This window comes from Diadema antillarum, unplaced genomic scaffold (genome assembly GCF_040938485.1).
Source record: "Diadema antillarum isolate AM-2024a unplaced genomic scaffold, OU_Dant_1.0 seq00000329_RagTag, whole genome shotgun sequence".
Lineage (NCBI taxonomy): Eukaryota > Metazoa > Echinodermata > Echinoidea > Diadematoida > Diadematidae > Diadema > Diadema antillarum.
In genome coordinates this window covers 309,081-325,000 of record NW_027271346.1, presented here as the reverse complement: position 1 = coordinate 325,000, position 15,920 = coordinate 309,081, and the positions used below count along the sequence as shown (strand labels likewise).

The 15,920-nt window shown below is 39.5% G+C and overlaps 1 protein-coding gene across 1 annotated transcript in view; it reads left to right on the top strand.

Annotated features, from left to right (window-relative positions):
• LOC139730716 (26S proteasome non-ATPase regulatory subunit 11B-like) overlaps window positions 1-15,920 on the top strand; it is a 286,575-nt gene that overhangs the window by 139,593 nt on the left and 131,062 nt on the right. The gene's annotated exons all lie outside the window — the stretch shown is intronic.

Sequence of the window (15,920 nt, the reverse complement as noted above, 5' to 3'; positions counted from 1 at the left end):
TTGAGCATTTGACCTAAAATTTAGCATGTGTGACTGTTATCACAGGTACATGTGAAAGACACCTTTCCATCAGTATGAAATAATGTGTTGCCATGGTAACAGTAAATTTCATGAAAATCATACAAAGTGGGGACAAGTGAGCCATTGCCATCACTCGTCGTCCGGCGTGCATTGTGCGTCATGTGTCATCCATAAACTTTGTATGCCTCAGCCCAAAGGGTGCTAGAGGCATTATGTTTTCGGATTGTCCATCCGTCCGTCCGTACGTCCGTCCTCATTTGTTTATGTGATAACTTGAGTAATATTGAGTGGAAGTTTACCAAAGTTGGTTCAAGTATAAAGTATGATGAGGCAATTACTTGATTAGATTTTGGGTGAAATTGGCCAGAGGTCAAAGGTCAGAAGTCAAAGTCAAATCATGAAATTGTATCCGTTTACACAATAACTCAAGACTGGATGAAGCAAATGTTGCCAAACTTTGTCCAAGGATGACATGTGATGGGGCAATTACTTGGTTAGTGTTTGAGTGAAATCAGCCGGAGGTCAAGCTCAAATCCTAAAATTTATCTGTTTACGCGATAACTCAAGACGGGATGAAGCAAATTTCACCAAACTTGGTCCAAGGGTAACGTAGGATGGGGCAATTGATTAAGTAGGTTTTTTTTGGTGAAATCAGTAAGAGGTCAAAGGTAGGAAGGTCAAGGTGAACTGCTCAAAGTTTCACTATTTCCCCTATACACTACCAACACTATTCGCGATGCTTTGACAGTGAAAACGCCGTCCTTACACCGTGATTTAGTCGTCCTATGGTTGTGCTTTCGTCGTGAAAAAGTCGTGGTTTTATTGTGATATCGCTGTGAAATCGATGAGGTAGATAATGAGGTAGCCCCTTTGTCATGTTAATAGATCTTTGTTCGCCCTCTTTAGAAAATGTAACAATCGGAACAAAAGCACAGTTCTGGCGAGGGTGTCTTGATCGGACTCGCGAAAGCTTTTGTTATAGCGCAGCAAGCCGTCCGCAAATTTCTATAGTCGCGTGGATTAGATTACTACCATGGCTTACCGTTAGATTACTACATTGTTTGAATTCCCTCAGTTCATCGCGCTTTGCCGCCCGGGCACACGATAATCGCTTCGACTGCGAAGTGCACACAGTGAGGACGAAAAAAAAAAGATATAAACTTTAGCGAAAGTGCATGATCAGACTCTAGGTATATTCTGAAAACATGCATCTAATCGATCGCTTATTTTCCGTCGCAAATTACATGGTAAAATGTGCAACAAAATCATTTGTATTTTACGTAAAAACGTTTTATAAGACCTCCATGAACGCAATGTCAACGTAAAGCGTGAACTCAGTAAAATCGGAGAAACAGTAAACACCCTGCCTCACCCAAAACATCTGTATACTCTCCCTTAATCTGCATCGATTTCCACTCCAAATTTCACTTCGATGGAGTTTGTAATCCGTTCCTGTCGCCGTAACGAAAATGTCTAGAACATCAATGGTACTGAAAATGACTTTCCGAATATTCCGATGTATCAAAGGCAGGGCTCGACACTAACGGTGGCCCGGTGGTCCAAAATTTCAGAAATGAAGATTTTGATGGCCCGATCGGGCCACCAAAAAAGGTTGGATGTTTGCCTTTACTTTTGGAAATGAACAGCGGTAACAATCGGCTCCGTAAGATGCTAAAATTAATGTCAGATGTTTGCTTTATTTTTGGCAATGAATAACGGTAATATTCGATTCCGTATGATACAATAATGAATGTCGGATCTTTGCTCATACATTGTACTTTTGGAAATGAATAATGGTAAGATTCAGCTCCGTACGGTGCTGAAATTAACGTCATACTAGTATTTGATTTTGCGTTCGGAAATGAATAAAGATAACATTCGGCTCCGGAAGATGCTGAAATAAAATAATTATATAATATTGGATGGTCTCGAGGTTAATACAAGGAAATATTGGACGAGCTATGCACAAATATTGGACGAGTCGAAGACGAGTCCAATATTTTGCTTAGCAAGTCCAATATTTCCTTGTATTATCCGAAATTAGGACATCCAATATTATCATTATTATCCTACAGAGGATTTTAGCAAAGAATATTTTCACTAACCCTTTCTGTCTCTGAGTGCTATTCTATAGTCTCCTACCGTACTTGATCCTGACATGGGGTATGGTACACTCTTCAGTGCGAGTTAATCCATTTCATTCCCAGATAAAACAGAGATCTATGTATTTTGATGTACAATTTTAACTAATTGATATATGAAATTTGTTTGTATAAACACAGAATTTTAGGAAAAAAAAACACGATTTTTAGTTAATTCGTGATTGACCAATCACAGACGTTTTTACTTCATATTTCGGGTCATCTCGTATATATCAACCAATCACAGTGCAGTTTATAAAAAACTTTGGGGAATCCCCCTCTTGCCGTCCAATATTTTAAATATTGGTCGCCTCGGCAAAAAATATTGGTCGAGTTCAACAAACTGTCTAAGTGGGTCGGAGGTTATTAGGTGCGTCGACAAAATAACACTTGTATTTGGGCTCTAAAAATCCTCTGTATGGATAATGCTTCGACTTTCGGAAATAAATAACAATAATTTTCAACTCCGTACGATGACAAAATAAATGCCAGATATTTGCTTTTGATACGTTCGAAAGTCAATAACAATAACATTCAGCTCCGGAAGATGCTGAAATAAATGTCAGATGTTTGCTTTCAATTTTGGCAATGAATAACGGTAATATTCGACTCCGTATGATACAAAAATGAATGTCGGATCTTTGCTCATACTTTTGAAAATGAATAACGGTAAGATTCAGCTCCGTACGGTGCTGAAATTAATGTCAGATACTAGTATTTGATTTTGCGTTCGGAAATGAATAAGGATAACATTGGGCTCCGGAAGATGCTGAAATAAAATAATGTGGAATGGTTGCTTTGACTTTCGGTAAGGGATAATGATAACTTTCAACTCCGTACGATGATAAAATAAATGCCGGATATAATATTTGCCTTTACGTTCGAAAGTAAATAACAATAACATTCAGCTCCTGATGATGCTAAAGTAAATGTCGAATGATTACTTTCACGTTCGGAGATGAAAAACAATAATATTCAACTCCGTACAATTATTAAAATGTCGGATGCTTGCTTTTACTTTCGAAAGTAGATAGCAATAACATTCGGCTCCGGAAGATGTTAAAATAAAAATAATGTCATGATGATTGCTTTTATGTTGGAAAGTGAATAGCAGTAATATTCTGCTCCGTACGAAGCTAAGATAACTTTCGGATGTTTGCTTTTAAATTTCAAAATGAATAACAGTAACATTTAGATGCATTCGATGGTAAAATTAACGTTTCATGTTTAATTGCTTTGACGTACGGAATGAATAACAATATAGTATTCAACTCCGTATGATGATAAAATATATGCCGGATGTTTGCTTTTCCGTTCGAAATTAAATAGCAATAACATTCAGCTCCGGAAGATGCTAAAAGAAATGTCGAATGATCCCTTTGACGTTTGGAAATGAATAACAATAATATTCAACTCCGTACGATGATTAAATAGAATACAGCTCGTTATTCCAAAGGTTCGTTGAAGGCTCTTCGGTACGAAGATTCGTTATTCCCAAGGTTCCCGGCGTTGTTCCGAATTTCATTTTCTGATTAACTATTCTTCGGAATAACGAACCTTCGGAATAACGCCACAATTAATGTCCAGATTAAAGAACCCCGTTTTCATTTTCGGATTAACGAACCTCTAGGTATCATCCTAGGGAGACTTTGTGTGTTTTGGATTAACGAACCTTCGGAATAGCAAACCATCGGAATAACGAACAGCACCCATAAACTAAATGTCTGATGTTTGCTTTTATGTTCGAAAGTAAATTGCAATAACATTCATAATAATCTATAAGCCTATTTGCTAAATCTTAGAACTCAGAATAACAGTAAGATGATTGAATGTTCTATTCATTTATTTTCGACATGACGCACTTCAGTAATATTTGATATTTATTTTTCTTTGTAGTAGGACCGATGTAGTTTTTCTTAAGTTTTTCTTGATTTTTTTTTTCGGGCCACCAGAAAGTTAGTGTGGAGCCCTGATCAAGGTCATTGGCATGTTAGCCCGATCGGACGCCGTGTTTTTACCAAAGAGTATAGAAGCGCACGAATGTGATTTTTACTACGACTGGGCTGTGTATAGTTATGCCACTTGATAAATGTTGATGTACAGCGAGAGTTATCAACATTTAAATTATGTAGGAAGCGTGATCGTTCGTATTTTGTCATGAGGGTATTTAAAATTCAGATAAACATCTCATTTCTCCCATGCCGTGTGGCGGAATCCGAATGACTGTCACAAACTACATTCGAGTAAACCTCTATCAATGTACCCTACCATGCCACACTACATACATTGTAGCTAACACGAGTCCATGAGAGTAATGCGTTGCCATGCATCCACGTGTGTCCGCACTACCAGTGAGCGGTCAGTGCAGGTGCGCAGAGCACTTGTACAAAGTGATGCGTGCACCTGATACTCTGGCGTGAACCATGCAGGGCCGTATAAAGAGAGTGGCCATCTCGCTTTTTGGCTTATGTGTTTTGAAGCCTGTGATTGGTCAAAAGCTGGTCCCATGATCTACAGGCGCCATGTCGTTACTAAAGTGCGCTCATAATGCAGTGCCCACTGTTTACGACCCAAAGAGATTTTCCGCAGTGGTGGGGAGGAGAAAAATCTCTTTGTTATGACCACAGAACTCTGTGTTTACGACCCCTTTGGCTTGGTTATTTTGTTACGTCTGAGCGTACACGCTAACCCTGTTACGTGTAATACGCGCGGTAACGACATGGCGTCCAAATTAGCAGTTGGCCAGACTCTCTTTATATACGGCACTGGCGTGAACCTTAAACTCCTTCCACATAGATGAGAAGACCGGACAAGATCGACGCGACGGGTACAAGTGTCGATCACAAATCAATTAAAAGATGACTAGTATTCACACTGATTATGCCTGCATGGATAAGAATTTCAGCACAGCCTTTTTATTCACTTCCAATATGGGGTCTGTAGGCCTATATATTTCCGAAGTATACTTTCTCTCATGAGTCGATGGAATACTAGTACAAACTTACATGTATTCGTTTCTCTTTTCAGGCACAAAGAGAAAGAGGGAGAGAGAGGGGGGTGGGAAACAAACAATCAGAATACTGTTAGCGTTCGTTTAATATTGTACATTGTAGTTTAATACATTCTTAACTTGAAGCTACAATTTCTCGAATATTAATTCATTGCCTTTCCCACGGCCCTCAGAAACTAAAGTTCATGAACTTGCGGTGTGTCTTGTTTATCATGTTTGGCACGTAAGGAATGCGCGCATACTACTAGACAGGGCGTGTATTCTTCTGCCATTTCTTTCTTCAAAGTCTGAAATGTAATAACCGTCGAGTAGGTTTATTTCATGTGCTTCACATGTTAATCATGATGCATGCATGCCTGAGAGCGTTCGTTCGTCGTGAACCTTCGAACTTGCTCTATACTCAGACAATAATTTCGGGAATTTCCAAGGCAACTGAGTAATATTTCTTTTTTAAAACCATTAATAAGAACAAATGTAACCTGCTAATTGCTTATCGATAAAGATAAAGTTAAAACTATCGTTCTTGTGCCTCACAGTGGTGTGGAGCGTATGCCGTTGAAACGTTCTTTTTAATGATGGAATAAAAAACAAGAACGCAGTTTGGTCGACCGTTCACAAGTCACCGCGGGGCAGCAAGATTTCTTGGGTTTAGCATGCTGTTCGCGCCAATATTTGTGTCTTGTGTCTTTCTTACGTGCGAAAAAGTTTGCTAGCGGATTACAAATCTCCCGAGTTTTGTAACCTGCTAATTTGTATGCGTGTATAAGAAGACATTGTAGGCTTCCTGCCAACCTCTTCAGAATATTAAACATCGTTAGAAAATATTTCAAATATTCCACCAAGTGTCTATACCAGATTGTTGTATTTCATTTCTAAAAATGCAAAAGCTCCCCCGTGTGAGAGGGGGACACCCCCTTCTCCACACATTACTAGTATAGACTTCTCTTCACTCACATAAAGTTGGTTACAGTGAAAGACGCACACGTCCATCAGAAGATGGTTGTAGCCATTCTCATTGTTCCCCGATCGATCAGTACACATTTTCTTTTTCTTGTTTTTTTGTTGTTGAAAAAGAATAAAAATATTGTAACAAAGTGTGAATTAGATCGTTGAAATTCAGATCTCGATACAAACTTTCCTCGCACCTTTAATCATCATCTATAAAGTTCTTACACAGTGACAGACGCGCACGGGACTCACGAGGTGACAGAAAAATCACGATTTTATAGCCATGCCCACTGTCCCAGAGTATTAAATTTCTTACATTTTCTTTTTAAAAAAATGTGTACATGATGAATTCCATAAAAATGGTGTTGAATATCATATCTAAAAATACAAATGCACCCGTGATGGTCTGTCACAAGCTCTGTGCTCTCTATTATGCTCCAGCTCTCCCTCGATTACGTGCTCTTCCCCTCCCGCACACGTAAATATGGATATAGTGCCTATACCTGTTACATGTATCTTTGGACACTGTTCCATACGAGGGTATGATTAACCCCCCCCCCCCCCAAAAAAAAAAAAAAAATGCAATCGTTACATGGAGTTTCCGCCAGATGTTGCTTACGCTATATGAATAAAAAACCGCGTAGATAAGTAACAATTACCATAGGTACTCTCTTAAATTAAGCTCTTACCATAGAGGTCACATCAGTCGGGTCACTAATAAAAAGAACTGTTCATAGATAATCATATAGGGGCCAACCCCGATTTGTAAAGCCTGATGTTCTTTTTTTCTATTTTGTTTGCATTTAATTTTACAAACGTATACAAACTGTTTCTTGACATAAAAGCCAAGGTGCTCCCTGCCCCATCGTAGGTTGTTTAACAATAACCCGGATATTCATTAACTCCTTGCGGCTGGAAGCTTTTGTGCTTGATGATGATATCAAAAGGTGGAACGGCATTGAGTCGCTGAGCTGCACATGCATGACCAACGATGACCGAGCTGTGCCGATATAATGGGTCGGTTTGGAGATGGATCTTTTCCACTTCCCTGGTTCGATGTAGAAGGTAACATGGACATTATAGTGCACTTCGTCGTCAGAAAACGACTAACAGTTATTTACTGTTGATCACCAAATCTTCGAAGTAGTATTCAGAGTAATTTCACAGTTCAAAATTTAACTCCCTTTAATCTCGTAAGCAGTTTATTACATGCAATTCGGTAAAACGTGAGATCGTATGGGTTTTGCATTGTCATGATCATGTTGTTTATATTACTCGAAAATATCAATAAATGAAATTCTTGCCTCGTATTGTTTTCATTACAACCGATTGAAAATTTGTTTTATATCGACGTAAACTGTGAATTCGTGAATACAAATGAAAATTGCTTGACTGGACATGCATGGGCACTTAAAAAACTGATCTATCCACAAAGAATATACATGAAGATTATCCCGTATTAATTCTATCAAATTTTGTTAAGGACAGAATTGCATTATTGTTGATAACGGAATTCATGATGCCGTAATTACGATAATTTACCTTGCACTGAATCGTAATATTGCTGTTAATGATACGGAATGTTGCTATAATCAGAATAACGAGTGCCGCTTAGTTATTTCCGCGTGCAGTATATGTCGTATATGTTGTTTGTAACAATACTCCGTCATATTTTGAACGGGCCAAGACACAATCACTCGCCCTGCGTATTATACTGTACATAATTATGACATAGTTCACGATATCCCGCTCGATAAAATGATTGGATGAAATGAGCGGCAACTTCTTAGCACTTCTGATTCTTGAGCAGATATATAGTTTTCTTTAAGAGAATATCCATATCAGCGTTTTAAGCTTCATGATTTAAACTACGGAAATTGTTCTGTCTGTAGGCTGTGTTATCAACAAGGTTCTATATCTGAAAGAGAAATTGCAAGAGACTTTCAGTTTGCCACTGCTCTGCGTGGAAGTTTCGTCCGCATTTGCACGCTGTCAGGGGCCGAATATATCACTGTCATTATCGTAACACCTCGTCTTCATCATTATCACAAGCGCCCTCGATCCATCATTATCATCATCAAAAGCATTAAAAAAAATTTTCAACGTCATAGGGCTCGACACTAACGGTGGCCCGGGGCCACCAAAAACACACGTCGGGCCCCTAAAATTTCAGAAATTAAGATTTTGGTGGCCCGATCGGGCCACTAAAAAAAGTCGGATGTTTGCCTATACTTTTGAAAATGAACAGTGGTAACAATCAGCTCCGTAAGATGCTAAAAAAAAAATGTCAGATGTTTGCTTTTAACTTTGGAAATGAATAACGGGAATATTCGACTCCGTATGATACTAAAACAAATGTTGGATGTTTGCTTATACTTTTTGAAATGGATAACGGTAAGATTCCCCTGTACGGTGCTAACATTAATGTCAGATATTTGATTTTGCGTTCGGAAATGAAAAGGATTCTTAACATTCGGCTTCGGAAGATGCTGAAATAAATGTTGAATGTTTGCGTTGCCGTTCGGAAATAAATAAGAATGATATTCAACTCCGGATACGATGATGAAATAGATGCCGGATGTTTGCTTTTATACGTTCGAAAGTAAATAGCAATAACATTCAGCTCCGGAAGAAGCTAAAGTAAATGTCGAATGATCCCTTTGACATTCGGAAATGAATGACAATAATATTAAACTCCGTATGATGATAAAATAAATGCCGGATGCTTGCTTCTACGTTCGAAAGTGAATAGCAATAACATTCAGCTCCGGAAGATGCTAGAATAAATATCGAAAGATCCCTTTAACGTTCGGAAATGCATACCAATAATATTCAACTCCGTACAATGATTAAATAAATGTCAGGTGTTTGCTTTTACTTTCGAAAGTAAAGAGCAATAACATTCGCTCCGGAAGATGCCAAAATAAATATCAGATGATTGCTTTTAGGCCTACATTCGTTTGGAAGTGAATAGCAGTAACATTCTGCAACATACGATGCTAAAATAAATGTCAGTATTTTGCTATAGCATTTCGAAATGAATAACAGTAACATTCAGTTGCGTTGCATGGGAAAATAATGTCTGATGTCTGCTTTGACGTTCAAAAATGAAAACAGTAACATTCGGCTCCGTATATACGATGCTAAACAATAATATTGTCACATTATTCATTTCACTTTCGGAAGTGGACAGCAATAGCATTCGGCTCCATGCGATAATGAAATAAATGTTGGATGTTGACTCTTAAATCTGGAAATGAATAACGGTAATATTCTGCTCCGTACGATGCTAAAATAAATAACACATTGTTGTTTTTACATTTGGAAATGATTAACGGTATCTATCGGCTCAGTTAGGTGCTAACATAAATAGCGGATGTTTACTTTCACGTTCGGAAATGAATAGGGCCTAAGGATAATATTCAGCTCCGTAAGATGCTAAAATGAATGTCGGTTCTTTGCTTTTACATTTGAAAATGATTAACGGCAACATTCGGCTCCGTAAGGTGCTTAAATAATAGTAAAATTGGATGATTGCTTTTAATACAATTTTGTTTGTTTTAGGCTTTCAATACCGATGTAGAAATAAGGACGATACGATAAAATTAGAAGCTGAATGAATATTAAACGACATGTCTCACGTCCCGCTCAGGCATCTTGCACTTCTTTAATTTATGGTCTTGGTAAACACGACACGTGGTACGCGCCTGCCGCGATATAATGCATTGAAGAACCTGCATGGTAACGTACATAAACACGCATGCGATTTGTCGTAATTAATGTGGTAGCGAACGCAGGGATTTACGAAGACGAACACAGGGATTTACGAAGACGAATACACATGCTTCGTTGCATGTCTTTTCATGCTATTCTAGGTGCTCGCGTCGATCGACGAAACCATACTATACTGTTACAAACGACATGAACAATGCAAGTGGAGCTTCGTTTGTTGTATCGAAATGGATAAACATGGTGCTGGAACCAAGATTATCAGCGGATTATCAAACTTTGCAACGCTCCAGAAGCACTGAAACAGCATGATTTGATCGTTCTTCGGCCGTGAACTAGTAGTGAAAAAGTCGTGGTTTTGGAGCCCAAGAGCTGCGGACAAAAGCCGATGTAACAATCGGCGGATTATCACCATGAATAGCATGTGTCTTTTGTTCGATTTTCACGCTGCATAACAAAAGAGTCACTCACGCTGCATAACAAAAGAGTCACTCTAGCTGGCGAGGGGGCGAGGCAGGATGTCGGTGACTGTTCTGCCCGAAAAGCACGACTTTTTCACGACGTAACAACTACTAATCCACGGTAATATCACATCGATTCCAGCACATTTTCACAACTCGTTCACCACCTAATCACAACGCAATCACGGCAAAACCACGGGGACAATATGTAAGTGCAAAAGCACGACTTTTGCACGACTAAATCACAACGAAACCACAAGTAAAGGACGGCGTTTTCACTGTCAAAGCATCGCGAATAGTGTTGGTAGTGATATCTATGCAATGCCTTAGGGTAATTTCTTGAAACATAGTGTACACATGTACTACCAAATAAAGATTCTCCAGAGAGAGTTTCAGGTCATGAGGGCAAAGGACAAAAGGTCAAAGGTCAGGTGGAAATGTTAGAATTTCACTTTTTTCTCCATATCTTGCAAATGGTTCGAGGTATCTTCATGGAACTTGGTACATATGCATGTACTGACTGGCAGGGATTATCTTGGGAATTTAGGGGTCGTGGGTAGAAGGTCATGGTCAACTCCTCAATTACTCAATGCATTAACTTATAAAAGGGTCCAAAGTCAAGTAAGACTCCTCAAATCCCCAAATATATGTACCTGCACTCTTAGACTATATAGCAAACCTAGTTCAAGGAAAGTGAGCGTTCAACACATTTGTGACAAACCTGTCATATCAGTATTTTGCTAGTTACGTGAAACTGTCATCACACATTGTCAAGACATTGTACTATAGACCTATTAGGAGAACCATGCATACCAGTTACCATAGCGACATTTCTAGTTAGTTACATTTTCATCTTCTTCTCAAAACCCCCTCTACCGATTTTCACCAAACTTGCTAGATAGTGTACCTAGGGGGATAGGATGTCAGTTTGTACAAATGGGCACCATGTCCCACCTGGGGGGCCACCTGGGGGCAGCCACCCCCCCCCCCCAAAAAAAAGGAATCTTAAAAGATCTTCTCTATAACCAGAAGTGATAGAGCTAAGTAGATACTATGAGTTAGTACATTGAGGAGTATAGTTTTAAGTTTGTTTATGGTGGAATCAGAGGTGCGCCCCATGGATGGCACGGGGGGGGGGGGGGGGGGGGTCCAAATGGGGGCCTTAACCCATCAATGTACAGTCCTCTTGTTAATCACTTATTACGTTCCTATCTGTGAAGTTGGCCGTGAACTTAGGCACAATCTACACTGTGGCGCGATCTGCACACGAAAGGGCCTTCATACATCATTGAAAAACTGACTGTCATTCCCACTAGGCAGGAGGGTTGATGTGTGTACACCCATGAGGATGTGCATTTAGTTATCTGAATACAGCACTAGTTTATGTGAATGTTATGAAAGAAAATGATAAACTCTGAATGAATCATGAAAGAAATATGCTTTGTTTGTATTTAATTCATATTTCCTCTTCGTTTAAACCCATTTGTTATCACATCTTACCCACATGCAAATCAAAGCGTCCATAACACCCATCAGCCCCGGAGCTGGCTCTAGGACATTCCATTCGATGATGGGGTTTTTGTTTTGCAACATTGTCAAATAACTCTCATGTAAGCAAGTTCTTGCTACGGCTAGTCTATTTTATGAATGTATCATGATCTATTTACGCTAAGATAACCAAGGTCAAATTTGCAGAGACATAGAAAAAGATTTGTTATACAATCATGGAACGTTCAACTACTCATTCACCCTGTGCTGAAATCCGCATGTCTGCTCCGCACATGTTATGTTATTGCTCAAACTTTGATCACGATGGCGTGTGTGGGGAACATGCTGCTGAAAAGACCACGCTGCACGTAGCATGGTGCAAATGAATCGGACGTAAGAAGTCATATATTCAAGAGCTAAAACATACAAATAACGAAATCAAAATCCACAGAAAAGGTCTTGACACTGTAATGTATATCCCAAGTTCATGTTTGGCTGAGTTTTGAGAAGAAAGTCTACACTTTGTAAGATTTCCTCGTAAGAGATTTCAGGGATGAGATCAGTGAACTAGCTACTCATACAACAGTGTGTGTTACTGTAGAAGTGGCAAGAATGTTAGGAATGCACCAGAAAAGGTCGGCTGCAGATTCTTGGGGCGAAATTAGCCTTTATTGAAGCCCCATCTAGTATTTTATAATTGTATAATATTTCTAATTATACCCCCGCCAAACGAAGTTTGAAGGGGGTATATAGGAATCAGCGGACGGTCGGGCGGTCGGTTGGGCGGTCGGGCGGTCGGTCCGTTGCAAATCTTGCGTCGCGAACCACTTCCTCAGTTTTCAACCGATTCCCATAAAACTTGGCACAGATGTGTGCCTTGGGTTGTAGATGTGCAAGACGTATTTTTTGACAGTACCCAAAAGTACGTTGCCATGGTAACGGCATATTATGGGCAAAAATGGGTACAAATCTTGCATCACGAACTCCTCCCATAGTTTTTGATCAATTTTTATGAAATTAGGTACAGATGTTCATCTGAATATGTTAATGTGCAAGACACATATTTCCGCAGTGGCAAAAAGTGCGTTGCCATAGTAACAGCATGTTATTGGTAAAATATAGGGCAAAATGCTTCATGGCAAAACTGCTTCATCAGTGTTCTTCCAATTCTCATGGAATTCATTTTGAATGTTTGTCTTAGGATATAGGTCAGCATGACACATTTCTTGACAGTGACAAAAGTATGTTGCCATGGTAACAGCTCATATTATGAGCCAAAATGATGGAAAATTTTGTGTTGCAAACTACTTCCTCAGTTTTTGCCCAATTTCCATGAAACTTGGTACAGATGTGTGCCTTTGGTTGTAGATGTGCAAGACGCATTTTTTGACAGTACCTGAAAGTACGTTGCCATGGTAACGGCATATTAATGGCAGAAGATCAAGGAAAGATCTTGCGGATTTAACTACTTCCTCACTTTTTTGACCAAAGCTTATGAAATGTGGCACACACCTTGATCTTGGTGGGAAGATGTGGAAGACATATTTTTCGGACGTGTCGGAAGCTGCGTTGCCATGGTAATGGCATATAAATGGCAGAAGATCAAGGAAAGATCTTGCAGATTGAACTACTTCCTCTGTATTCGACTGAAGCTCATGAAATGTGGCACACACATTGGTCTTGGTGGGAAGATGTGCAAGACATATTTTTTGGACGTGTCGGAAGCTGCGTTGCCATGGTAACGGCATATTAATGGCGGAAGATCAAGGAAAGATCTTGTGGATTGAACTACTTCCTCAGTTTTTGACAAAAGCTTATGAAATGTGGCACACACAATAGTCTTGGTGGGAAGATGTGCAAGACATATTTTTCGGACGTGTCGGAAGCTGCGTTGCCATGGTAACGGCATTTAAATGGCAGAAGATCAAGGAAAGATCATTCCTTGGGTAAGACTGTCGTCACAGGGCGGGGGTATTAATCACCTTCAGTGATATTTCTAGTTTTTCGTAAAATTGCAAATAAATATACTTATATTTATTATATTTTTGAAGTGCAATACAAAATATTTTGGAGGTTTTCAGTCCAAGGAATCTTCTTATTTTGAATAAAAAATGTAATAATAATATGCAGAGTTCTTGACTTAAGTCTGGATTCCATGAACCTTCTTGCAGTTACCCGTGAATACGAGGCATAAGTAATCAGCTGAGATGGAGTCGATGGGATTTTTTTTTTCCATCCAGAGTCAAAGAAGAAAGTGACAGGAAGGAAATGAAAAAGATAGAATAAACACCTGCTCAGTAGACTCTTTTTTATTAATAGTAACACAATAGTGAACGCAATACATCAGAAATTCAGTAGAGTTCTAGACAGCTCTAAATAATATATTAGTGGAAAAATGAGCAAAGAAAATAGGATTCCATCGAGTTCTAAATAGAAACCTGATGCAAATTTGTTGTCTACAAATTAATTTGGTTCGAGTTTCTTCAGAGACATGAATTTTGGTATAGCACTAAACCCGAGTGAACAAGCAAAAAGAAAAAATTTAATGCAAAAAAAAATATGCAGGTCTCTAGACCACTCCTGTGCATGCGCAAGCGTCAGCCCCCATGTCAGTGTCACTCTCATCATATAGGCCTAGGCATTTAGGCTACTCGTACTCGCCGTCGTCAACGTCATGGTCACTCAAAATAAATTGCATCATCATCAGAATTCATACATCAACACCACCAGACTCATTATTGTCATCACTATAATTCCAGCCAATCTCATCCACGGCAAAACCCTCAAAATCTATCCCATCATAGTCACTCTCGAAACACACCAGCAAACGATTCAGACATCGCAGATCTAGCTAGACATCTTGCACACAAAAATGAAATGGAGGTGGAAAACTATGATGAATACACGAAGACGATCGACAATGGCACTTTACTGTAGAAAAAATACACAGAACATATTGCACTGGAACAAAAATGGAGGTGGAAAACTACGATAAGGAAAACTAGGGTGAAAACATGAAGCTTGAGGACGAACAACGAAGACACTTTACGGTACATAGATAATCTATGTACGTCGTTTAATCGAAAAAATCATCAAACACTCGAACAAAAACTCACCTCCAAATTGTTGCAAATGAGGTAATCACTTAACAAAAAATGAACAAAACACTCTCAGAAGTATGATTGTACTCTGAAAATAGAGGGATATAATGATACGAAAGCAAAAGAGAGAAAAATGAGAAAAAATTGATGGGGAACGTAGAGAACTTATGCCACACTAATGTAATGCGAAACAGTAATGTAAACAGATATCGCCACACACTCTCTGAGGCAATCGATATTACGATATCGCGTTAAGAAATCACTGCTGTTGCTGGGGCAACAAAGATGCGCGCTGTAAACATGAATATTCTCCACATGCTCGAACCCCTGATAGGTGTTTAGCCAATAAGAGACATTCATGAATTAATTTCTTTGCATAAATTATTTTTCTGAGTCCCAGTAAGGAGCTCTGTGATTTGCTAAAATCATTCTACAGCTCCTGGCCAAGTCTGAAGTAGTGAGATGCCCTAGTTTTCGCGTAAATAAGGCACCCTACAGGCACCCCACAAAAGTGGTGGGGTTTCAGGGGAATGGGTCAATTGTACATTTTCATCTTCTTCTTAAAAACCCCGTGATAAATTTTCACCAAACTTGGAAGGTAAAATCCCTAGGGGGATAGGATCTCAATTCATTCAAGTGGGCACCATGCCTCACCTGGGAGCCCCCAGGGGCCCAAAACCTCACTCAATACTCCGGTGAACGCAAGACCCCCCGTGTATCTTGTTACCAGACGAGTGTGATGGAATATGCAAATGGACACCATGCCCCCAGCTCTCAAAGCTGCCCCCCCCCCCAAGTTTGCAATGTTCTGAGATAAGAGTCTGCAAGACTGTGTGGAATGTGAGCTTGCAATACTTAGGTAAGCACGAGACCCCCCCCCCCCCCCCCCCCCCCCCCGGGTCTCTTGTTGGGTTGTCCATCCGTCTTTCTGTCCGTCCGTAATCAATTTTGTGGACAGTGTAACTTCAAAACCACTTCAGGTATCCTAATGAAACTTAGCATTGCAATGTGTAAAACCCAT